This window comes from Polyodon spathula, chromosome 5 (assembly GCF_017654505.1).
Source record: "Polyodon spathula isolate WHYD16114869_AA chromosome 5, ASM1765450v1, whole genome shotgun sequence".
In the NCBI taxonomy this organism is placed as follows: Eukaryota; Metazoa; Chordata; class Actinopteri; order Acipenseriformes; family Polyodontidae; genus Polyodon; species Polyodon spathula.
The window spans coordinates 39,458,531-39,469,582 of NC_054538.1; the positions used below are offsets into that span (position 1 = coordinate 39,458,531).

General features: G+C 40.9%; 1 non-coding gene across 1 annotated transcript; it reads left to right on the forward strand.

Moving 5' to 3' along the window:
• The first annotated feature begins 2,022 nt into the window (after positions 1 to 2,022).
• Positions 2,023 to 2,104, forward strand: trnas-gcu. Its single transcript has one exon. It is a non-coding gene; the product is annotated as a tRNA-Ser (tRNA).
• The last annotated feature ends 8,948 nt before the right edge of the window (positions 2,105 to 11,052 follow it).

Sequence of the window (11,052 nt, forward strand, 5' to 3'; positions counted from 1 at the left end):
CATCATTAAAATGTCTTGTTTTTAACGTAGGATTTGCATATCACAGAACAGTAGAAATGAGTCAGCTCTGTATCCCTTATATAGAAATGGGTGAACGCTATATTGGCCAAATTAAAAGTGGGTAAACACTGTTTACCCGTGTATACCCTCGACTACACCACTGGCTTGCATTGCAACTTTGTATATGATGTTTGCAATCATTATGAATGGTTCATACTGCATTTATTCAAATCATGTGTTTTGTGTTCAGAAATTGCTCTTCATTTATAGTTGCCTGGCATTAGATCAATCAAAGGGTTTTCAGATCTAGTGAGATGCCACTTTGGCTCAAATTTTGTTTTATTTTCAAAATACAGCAGTGTTCTTAATGTTTCTGTTGCTTACTTATATAAAGAAACATCTGCTGATCTGCATTGCACATGTCTATAGCAGACTACTAGAACTGAATGGCAGCTTCCTAACTCCAGAACACAGACACATACAAAAATATAAAACATCATAGTTGAATAATTGCAGTACCACTTAGATTGATTGCAAGATAAAAAGGTAAGGGTAGTGTAATAACAATGACAATGTAATGTGATGGTTATTCTTTAATCATTAAAAAATACATTATATTACTATTGTTTTTTGAAATCCACAGGTATTGCCAAGACTGAAATACAGTAATTGCTTTACTTTGGAACCAAGAGAAAGGGAATTGCATATTGAGGTGCTTTTATTAATTAAAGTACCAAAAGCTGTCAAAGAGGTTAATAAAATACTTTGGTTATTATTATTTTTCAAAATGATCTTACATATTTTCAAATAAAACCCGACAGTTTCCATACTACAGTAAACTAAAGGAGAAAAATCTAGTGTAAGGCCACAGCGAAAAGGGCAGTGAAGGTGTTTCTCCAAACAAACTTTATTCACCCTATTTATTCAAAACATTAGGGCGGATCTGATTGTTTTTTTGCTTATGGGTTAAGAGAAAGCTTTCAAAACTAATAAGAAATTTGGAAACAAATAGAGAGCTACAGGTGCAAATACATTTGCAGCTCAAGTGACTTTGATTAAGATCAGTGACGCCATTCTGTAACATGTGTAGCCGCGTTACGACACTTTAAATTAGACAACGTGCAGTGAGCCCCCCCCCCCCAATCCCCCCTTCCCCGGCTTCCGACCAAACGTTTGCCTTTGCCGGTCTTTTAAATCAGGGTTTTTCAACCGGGGGTACTGGGTCAAAGGGCGAGCGCAGGACGACGCAGAAAAACAAATGAAAGTAAGAGAAAAAACAATTATCTTGAATATATATTTTTTTAAAACCACTATGTATGCTTATTTAATCTTTAGCAGCTCAAAATGAACCGCAAAAGAAATCTAGCACGTCCCCATTTTCCACCTGTACGCCTGCGCGATTTCGATTTTCACTCTGATGAAGCAGGTGTCTAGGGGTTGTGGCTGGAGAGCGCTTAGTCCTGTTCGTGATCTTTGTGTTTTCGGCTTGTCGTATAAGAGCAGCACAGTGTTTATGCATTTTTTAGACGTGTAAATGCAATGATAAATATAAATAGTCATCACAGTACTCATACTTTGACGGTTTTTGTTTTATTTATTACCGCAGCTGCTTTTTATTAACAGAAACAGCGGCTGGTTGATTATGTTTCTGGTGTTTGAAATGGATGCATTTCTCTTACTTGCAAAAGAAAAATGAGGGAAGAAACCACAAAGACTGTTGTGAACAATTGTATATAAATAAACGGGGAAAAATAAATGTGTTAACCAGATTAATGTGTCTTTTATTGTACTGTGGTACCATTCACTAAGCGAAAGGTAAAGGGTACTTCAGCTGAAACTTCCCGACAGAAGGGATAGTTTAAAAAAAAGTTGAAACCCCCTGTTCTAAGTTATCCAAAAAAAAAATGTTTTGACAAATGTAATAAAAACCTTGCTAAGCGGTCAAACATTTAACGTGACCGTTTAGCAGGGTTTTTATCAGACACATGATATAGTTCAATTTAGTTCCAGTTGTAACCGTCTGACGAGGTGGCCGAGTGGTTAAGGCGATGGACTGCTAATCCATTGTGCTCTGCACGCGTGGGTTCGAATCCCATCCTCGTCGTCATTTTTATTGTTGTTAAAAATGCTGTACTGTTTTCTTAAAATACGAAAAAAACAAACAAAAAAAAAAAAAAAAAACAACCGTTTCACTTATTTAAAACATGAAACCTGTGCAATATAGAAACACAGAGTAGAGATAATCTGGAGCATTTTCACTGCTTCGCTTGATTAGTTGTGTTGGTATTTAAATGCTCTGAAAATGACACACATATTTCCATTAGCAGAACATTACTTTTCAAATTCAAATAATTTAAAAACACTATCGTAAATTAGAAAAATAATTATGCAAATTAAATGCTAACTGTATACGCATTTCTCCCCCTTATGGCCAGAAAGTGAAATAACACTATACTTGTATAAATTCAAATTCAATCCTAGCAGCACCTCATTAAGCATTTATATTTTTTAGGTAAATCCTAGCCGTACAAGAACTCAATTTTGCCATTCTACACCTAGACCTACTGGATCTGGGGAAAAGCCAGAACAGGTGGACTCGGGAACTCTTGCCGACATTACTGCTTTCTGAAGCCTCAAATTCACTACCGTCACGTTTTACAGTTTTTCTCAATCGCTTGAGCACATTTCTTGAAACATTATCCACTTTTTCAAAACATTTAACACAACCCCCCAAACTGTAGCATGTTTTGCAAAATTACAGATTTCATTTGCAAAAGGCACGACTCTCAAAACAGCAAATACATGTCACAAAATCATCAAAACAGTATCATTTGCCATCTAATGAAAAGTTCTTTCTATCAGCCGTTTCACAATGGCAGAATAAATACTAGAATATGAGCATCAATATGACATGGTCAACCCTGAGCCCATGCTCTCTTTGTGCTTGTTGATAAAATAAGCGTAAATGGTAAGTAAACATTTCACTACAGCGTGAGCTGTATTCATGTTCTCTGAGCTGACTTCTATCAAGAAGACCAAAGTAGAAAGAATTTCACTCAACCGCAAAAAATACTTCGACAAAAGATTTTACTTTATTCAGTTACAGTAGTGTTCGTGATACATCAAATAATACTTTACAGTAAACATAAGTCAAGTCCACTGAAGATACTCAGGACCAAGCTGGTAGTTCGACAAAACAAAACAAAAAAAAACATTAAAAAAAGCAAAACAACAAAAAAACTCAGTGTAGTTGTTCATTTACTTCCATTCTTTGCTGTCGGGCAAGCCACATATTCTCATCCACATCACATTGAATTTGGTTGAATTTCCACATTTGGTCACCTGGATGGTTGTCATACACCTTCCACCGCCAGGCCAAAAAGAACTCCTTGATGGGGTTAAGAAAAGTCGAGCATGGAGGGAGGAATTGCACGGACATGCGTGGGTGGGCTTCAAACCACTCTCTTACTAGACAAGAGTGGTGGAATGCTACATTGTCCCATATCACCACAAAGTTTGGCATATCAGGCCTCACCAGCTCTCTCTCTCTTCAGGGGGTACAATTCTATTGTACAAGATGTATTGTATGGTCCAACAGTGGGGATGTGGGAAAGAACACCTTCTCTTGACATGTCTGCACACATCTTAATAGTCCCACCTCTTTGGCCTGGCACATTGACTGTGGCTCTGTGAACAATGATGTTCCTCCCACGTCTCCTCACTTTGGACAAATTGAATCCCGCTTCATCCATGTATATGAAGACATGTGACAACACATTTGCCTCAAGATCCGTTATTCTCTGAGAGAAACACGAAATGAACATGGATAGCCATTCAAACTGTCTGCAATGAAATAGTGTAAGGAAATACATCACTGTGATGAACCTTTACCTGTACGTACTGGAACCTAATCTCCTTCACTCTTTCACTATTTCTTTCAAAAAGGTACCCTGTATAGCTGTTTCATCCTTAGTTGGTGTCGTTTCAAGACCCGGTAAATAGTTGCCAGACTGACACTATGTACATTCTGAAAAATGTTATGGTCTTGTATAATTGTAGTCTGGATCTCCCTCAAACGTACTGAGTTGTTTGCAACCACCAGATCTACAATGGCAGCCTCCTGTTCAGCATTGAAGACTCTTCCATGGCCACCAGAGCAGGGTTGTCTTTCAATTCTATAAATGGATATAATAAAATTTTGATGCTCAAGGAGTTTGATGGAAAAACTCCTTACATGTATATCGTATAGTACTGTAATACAGTGAAGTAATATATGGTCACTTACCTATTCTCATTTCTGAATATTGTAATTATTGATGCCACAGTTGATCTGCTTAGATTAGGTTGCACCCTCTTCCCAGCCTCTCGAATTGAAAGGCCGTGATGTTATCACATGGTCAATGATAGTGGCACATATGTCATTGGAAACATCTGTGTCTTCCCCTTTGAGCTGCTGTACCACTGCACATGCAAACCCATCTTCCTCTATGGGCTCCTGGTTGTGGTTCCCCTCTTTCTCTCCTTTGTCTTTGCCTTCTGACTTGCTCCATTTCTCACCAACACCAACTCAGCAGTACTTTTGGCAAGAGTTCTGAGTTCCCCAGACCCATCGAGTGCATGCTTATGGTACGTATGGTGGGCGGCCCTCCCCTGAAGCTATAAGGGGTTGGGGGGGCAGGGACAAGCCTCGAGGAGAATGCACAAAGACTTCCGCTTGAGTGGTTGCTGTGAGACTGTGAGGGACAGAGAGAGGCTGAAAGTGAGGGCCTGAGCTGTGAAGTACTACGAAGGACCCAGGAGTGTGTCTCTGGAGTAGAAGAGAGATATAACAAGTGTCTGAGAGAAAATGATACAGCAAAGAATGAGGAAGAGTGAGAGGATGATTGTGAAGAAAACTGAAGAGAGGGATGTATTATATTGGTGTGAACCTGGCCCAGACAAGGATTCACTGTTCCACCAGTAGTTCAAAAAAAAAAAAAGGTCAAGTTTGAAATCCCACCTGGTCTCCCAGAGTATTCTTTCCCTCAAAGACGCAAGGATCAGTACAATATGATAAATGCTTAATGTGTCTGAATTATGACCATTCTTTGTAGGCTATTTCTCCCTCTCATCATCCCTAGTCATTTGAGCCCCTGCCAAAAATGTTTATTGTATATTATAGGTCAACACAATTCAGCCCAATATTCTCATCTAACTGTGATTAATCTTGCCTGGTTCAGCCGCACTTCTTTGATATAAACCTGTTTTTTATTTATTTTTTTCCATGACAGGACCACGGAAATAATTTAATTTTGTTTGGCTAAAAATAAATTTCAGAAAACGTTACCTTTTTATTATTAGCAGTCGTCACCCACAGGTTATGTGAACCGAAATCAGAAACAGGCTTTTTGGGTCCTTGACATTTGTATGAAATGAAACCAAAAAGTATCCTGACTCATAGTCCATCACGTATATTAATTGATCCCATATGGGTTTAAACAAAAAGTTATTCCAGAAGGTTATGCTACCATAGTGAAAACAGCAGCCCTGCAGGCATTTCCTGTAAAAAGGTATCAATCTTACAATTACACCTTAGGGAAGCTAAGGCAATGCTACTCATAAGCTATTACACAGTTTATGGATGTCATTCGTACTCATAATCATTATGTTCTAGTCGATACTTGTATTTTACCCTTCCTGCAGTAAAGAACACCTTGTATGTTTGAATTCAGTTCGCAAAGCAGTTAGAAAGACTACCCGACTAATTAAAAGGCTCCACTTTCATTTCAAACGTCTGGTGTGTAACTTTCTTGATCTACATTATAACTGCACTTACCAGAAACTGTCTAAAAATAATTGTTTTTTGAGCAAGCAGAATCATGAATGCAGCCCACAAACTCCGGTCCCCCATTGCCTCAGCGATAGAAACCTATTAGTGCCCTGCACAGACAGTGCCAGTAAACTGGTTTATGTCTCTAAACTTACATTAAAAAAAAATGATGAACACTAGTTTAATTGGATTGTGCTTGCAGACCGGGAACACATCTCAAGTTTGAGAAAAGGTCTGTTCCACAATTTCCACAATTTGAATATATACTAAATGGCATATTTGAAGCCTCACAGTTTGCCATTAGACAAGAAAGGGAGTGAGCTAATCCTCTCGCTTAAATTCTCCAAGCCTCCTAACTTTGTTATTTTCGTTTGGTCAGGGTGACAGGACTTCATGCTCATACTGCTCGGCAGGCTAAAAAAACGCAACAAAATCTGTGTTTTTCAGTTAAAAACTGATGGAAGTACATTTTACTGTCTTAAAACATTATTTAAACTTAGTTTATTTATATTCTTTAAACACACTCAGAGACATCAAAACTGGAAAGAAAACTATTCTTATTTGCAGTTGTATCTAAGCTATGTATTTTGGTTGTTTATTTAGATTTTTGTTTCTATAAATACATTGTGTTCTGTATGCCACCTCATAGGGTTGGAAGATAATGACATTCTCTATCGATTATCGGATGTAAATTATCATGATAAATAACCATGACTATCAGGTGAATAAATAAAACATGTAAAATTTCTTAAGAGTTGATAACATTTAACTATACATATACTTGAGCAACATGAAAACCGCTTCAAGAAATGAATGTAGACAGTTTTCAAAGACAAGCACTTAATAAAAGTTAATAAGCAATGCAATCAAATTTGTTTTTAGGTAGCTTTTCAAAATCTAGGCTACACATTAAAAAAATGCTTTAAAGTTTATACAAATTCCAAACTGCAATTAAAAAATAGCAGTTGTTGCAAAGTACTTTGAGTCAGTTATGTAGTGGGGTCTTAAGTTTCAGACTGAACAATACTTGCAAGGTAAAATTGTTTCTATTTATGATAATTATCTAACTGAGATACACAAGTAGAAAATAAAAACAAGTTCAGACTCGGTTGCAATGCAATTTATATAAAACAAAAAGGTATAGTACTTGTAGTACTCCTGTCTGTAGTTTAAAATAAACAGAAAAAAACAGGAAGTAAACAAAGTTTAGGCTAATGTTAAATGTTTGCCATAATGTTTTGGGTTTTTTTTGCATTGAGAATAGCAATTATATTTAAAGTACTGTAATGACCCAGGCGATGGCATCTTGCTGGACACTTGTTTGTTTGTTTTGTCATGCCTCGTTTTGTGTGTGTGTGTGTGTGTGGGAAGGGGGGGAGGGATTGCTGCTGCCGAGGCACACACCAGTCGGAATCAAGGCCTTGCCTTGTTTACAAATCAACCTGAATTGCTGTAGTAGTTATGGAACACTGACATGCGAGCTGAGTGTGTGTTTGGTGGGAGACTGTAGAGTTATGCCCAGACATGGGCCCTACGGGAACTCAACCCTCCCCCAGGCTCCACCACACACAATCGCATCGCAGCCTCTCGATGAGCCCAACGCCACAGGGGGCTTCAACATGCACCACCCCAATCCCCTGAACACCCCTAGAGGACCTCAGCCCTCCCCCGGGCTACCAAACAACCGCAGTCGGAAACCTCAGCCATCGCCCTGCCACTGCGATCTCTGGTACTCTTGTCCATGGGAATGTGGCCCCGCCCAGGAGCAATACCAACACCAGGACTCCCTTTCACCCACGGATGGACCACACTGCTATTCAGTGGCTGATGATATTCTGGGAGCCAGAGGGGCAGGTCACCCACTGCATATAGCAGCTGCTGGCATTCCACTATCAGATTCAACACCTTGCCGGGGAGAAACATGCTAATGCGGATGCCCAGTCACATCGGCCTTGCGCACCAAAGGCCTGTGCTCACTGCAGCAGGAAGGAGGAGAGGGAGGTCGAGTTGTTCTGAAGGGAAGAGGACCGATGCTGTATGGTGGTCCCGGTGGAGAGGGCCGAGTGGAGGAGGTACCAGAAGGATGACCCCGACCTGCATCCGGTCTTGAGATGGCTGGAGGACCAGCAAAGGCCGACTTGGCACACCCCTGCCACCAGACAGCTGTGATCTCAGTGACCTGGACTGGCAGGCGGTGGTCCCCCAAGCACCGTGGAGCTCCAGGGACCGGACACTTTTGGGGTGACGAAGATGCTGCGGTAGCTTCGCCAGTCTTTCTACTGGGGCCAGTGCAGGCGGGATGTTGAGGACCACCGTCTGTGCTGCGACACCTGCACTGCTCGAAAAGGACCCCTGGGCTGGTCGCACATTCCCCTCCAGTAGTACAAGGTCGGCGGACCCATGGAGAGGGTCACCATGGATGTCTTGGGCCCCTTCCCACGCTCAAAGGGGAACCAGTTAGTCTTGGTGGCCCTCGACTACTTCACCAAGCTGCTGTAGGCATACGCTCCGCCTGACCAAGAGGCAGAGGCTGTTGCTGAGAACTGCTGGAGGGGTTCTTCAGCCAGTTTGGGATCCCCCAGGCGCTCCATTCAGACCAGGGCCGCAACTTCGAGGCCCGGGTCTTTGCCGAGATGTGTCGGCACCTGAGGAGCCAGAAGACCAGGACTTGTAGGATTTCAAACACCAGCTATAACTAGATCCAAACTTTAAGCCTGGTTCCTTGCTGTATTGGTTTTTAGTAGGGGAGAGAACCAATATCGATATTTTGATACGATATTGATATCGTCCAATATCGATAATAATTTCCATATCATAATATTGTTGTATTAAAAACAAAATCATGTATGCTTGCTGAAACACACTTTGTACAGCTAATTGTATAGTTAATTTTATATTAATATACAACAAACCCCATACTTACCAATCATTGTCAGTCTCATTGGCAAACACCACACACTAAAGTATTATTTAACTATTTTATTCCACTGATTAGCGTTTAGGTACCAAATGCTATTTGCATGCTGCATTAAGCACCATTGGCCATCCTTCTTGCATTATTTTGAGATATGTACATGCGTCAGCGGTTCATTACTTATGCTAGTATTCATATATTTTTAAAACGTGAACTTTGTTTTATAAATGAGATGTACTTTTAAAAACATCAAAACACATCACAAAGTAATGCAAAATTTGTCATGACAACATACTAAATGCTGACTCACGACAATAAATATTTAGCGGTGTCGTGAGTCAGCATTTACACACAGAGCAGGTGAAGATTCAATTACTTTCAGACTGGCTCGAAAGTCTGTGCGCAGTGAAGTATAGAAATAAGTTTTGAGGTGGCTGATGCTGGAATAGTAAAACAATATAACAAGACTTTCTCCACTGATATTGTGAAGCAAAGCACCACTAAATTAAAGTAAGTTATTGCTGTTTGTATGTAAATGTCTGTTAACGTCTTTATATGTATCTATTGTAACGATCCTGAGGGGATGGGGGAGAATCAGAATAGTGTAGAGGGTATGTGTGTGTGCAAGGGGTTGCATGTTGTGTGTGTGTGTGCGTGCGTGCAGGGGTTGCATGTTGTGTGTGTGTGTGTGTGTGTGTGTGCAGGGGTTGCATGTTGTGTGTGTGCATTGTTCTGTGTTTTCCAAGACTTCAATATTATCAATATCAGTATCGAAATATGTGCACAATATCGTTGCCCATCCCTAGTTTTAGCCACTGGAATAATCTAAAACTGACTTTTAAAAAGCATAAACAGCTTTTGAACCAGCATAATGTAACATATAAGGCTGTTTCATGTGACAAACCTCTATCACAAACACTACTGACACCTGCTGGTGAGCTGAGGCAATGAAATAAAAGCACCTTTTCTGCTTTGTTTGAACACTGTTTAAGATGGCCACTTGGGTCTGGTAGCTGGTTTACTCTGTTTCTCTGCCAATCAAAACTAAATTTCATATACTGTACTGGCATTATCAGCTCTGTACAGATTTAAACTACTTTTGGTCAAGACTTGATTTATGTGCATCCAACTGTTCTGTAGGTCTATAATGTGTGTAATCATCATTACAGTGCAACGTTACAATTGATTATCACTTTTTTCAATGGTTCCAATCAAAGGTAAGTAAAAAGGACAGAGTATATTCAATGCTTCTTTTACAGAATGTTTTAGATTTCCAGTGCTGATGACATCTCCTTTATTCTTCTGCTACATGCCAGGTGTTCTGAATTCTATGCTGTGAAACTTCATTGAAATCTTCCACAGAGGTGTTCTGGTGGGCTGGTCCCCATCTGTCTGCCGCAGTGGCAGATAAAGCCATTCAGGGACACCCAGTAAAACTCACTGTAACCAGGGGATGAAAATATAGCAGTAAATAAATAGTGTAGCGATCTAGGTTAACGCAGCCAGGTGCATCACACAGGGCGAGGTAATCCACACACAGGCTGAGGGCAGGTGCGAACCCGAGACCTCTCGCACTAAAGCATAGCGCCGATACTTCTATACAAAAGAGCCGGCTCCTTTGCAAGGAGCGTATATCAGGCTTATATCTTCATATGTGATTACATCACCTACCAGCCCTGCTGCTGCCTTCCCCCGTGCATGCTACACTCTCCCCTGCCAGCCTCAAGTCTGCCCTGGACTTGCTCACCAGGCTACAGCCTGACGAGTGCGTGCCGGGGTACCTGCATCCACCTCTGACACCAATGTAGCGATCTCGGTTAACGCAAGCAGGCACATCACACAGGGCGAGGCAATCCATACACAGGCGGAGGGCGGGCGCGAACGAGAGACCTCTCGCACTAAAGCATAGCGCTGATACCGCTGTACCGCTGCACCTACCAGCCCTGCTGCTGTGTTCCCCCGTGCAAGCTACAATAGCAAAAAATGTAACAATAAATACATATTCTTTAATATAATATAATGGATGGATACAATATCCAGGTGTTTGTAAGTATATGTCACTGAAAGATCTCTCGGCAATCAAATCAGTACTACGTCTGTTTTCCACAAACTACACACACACACACACACACACCTCGGGCCTCTAATATGCACATCCTTTCATATTCCCACTTGTCCGGCTCACAGGAAGTATCTCCGCTTCGCCTTTCAGTGAAGCGTTTACAAGTTTGCTGTGCTGCCATTTGGCCTCTCCCTAGCTCCTCCCAGGGTATCAGAGTAATAAAGTGGTGACTGGTTGATCTGTTCCCAGTCAAGAGAGGGAGCAGTG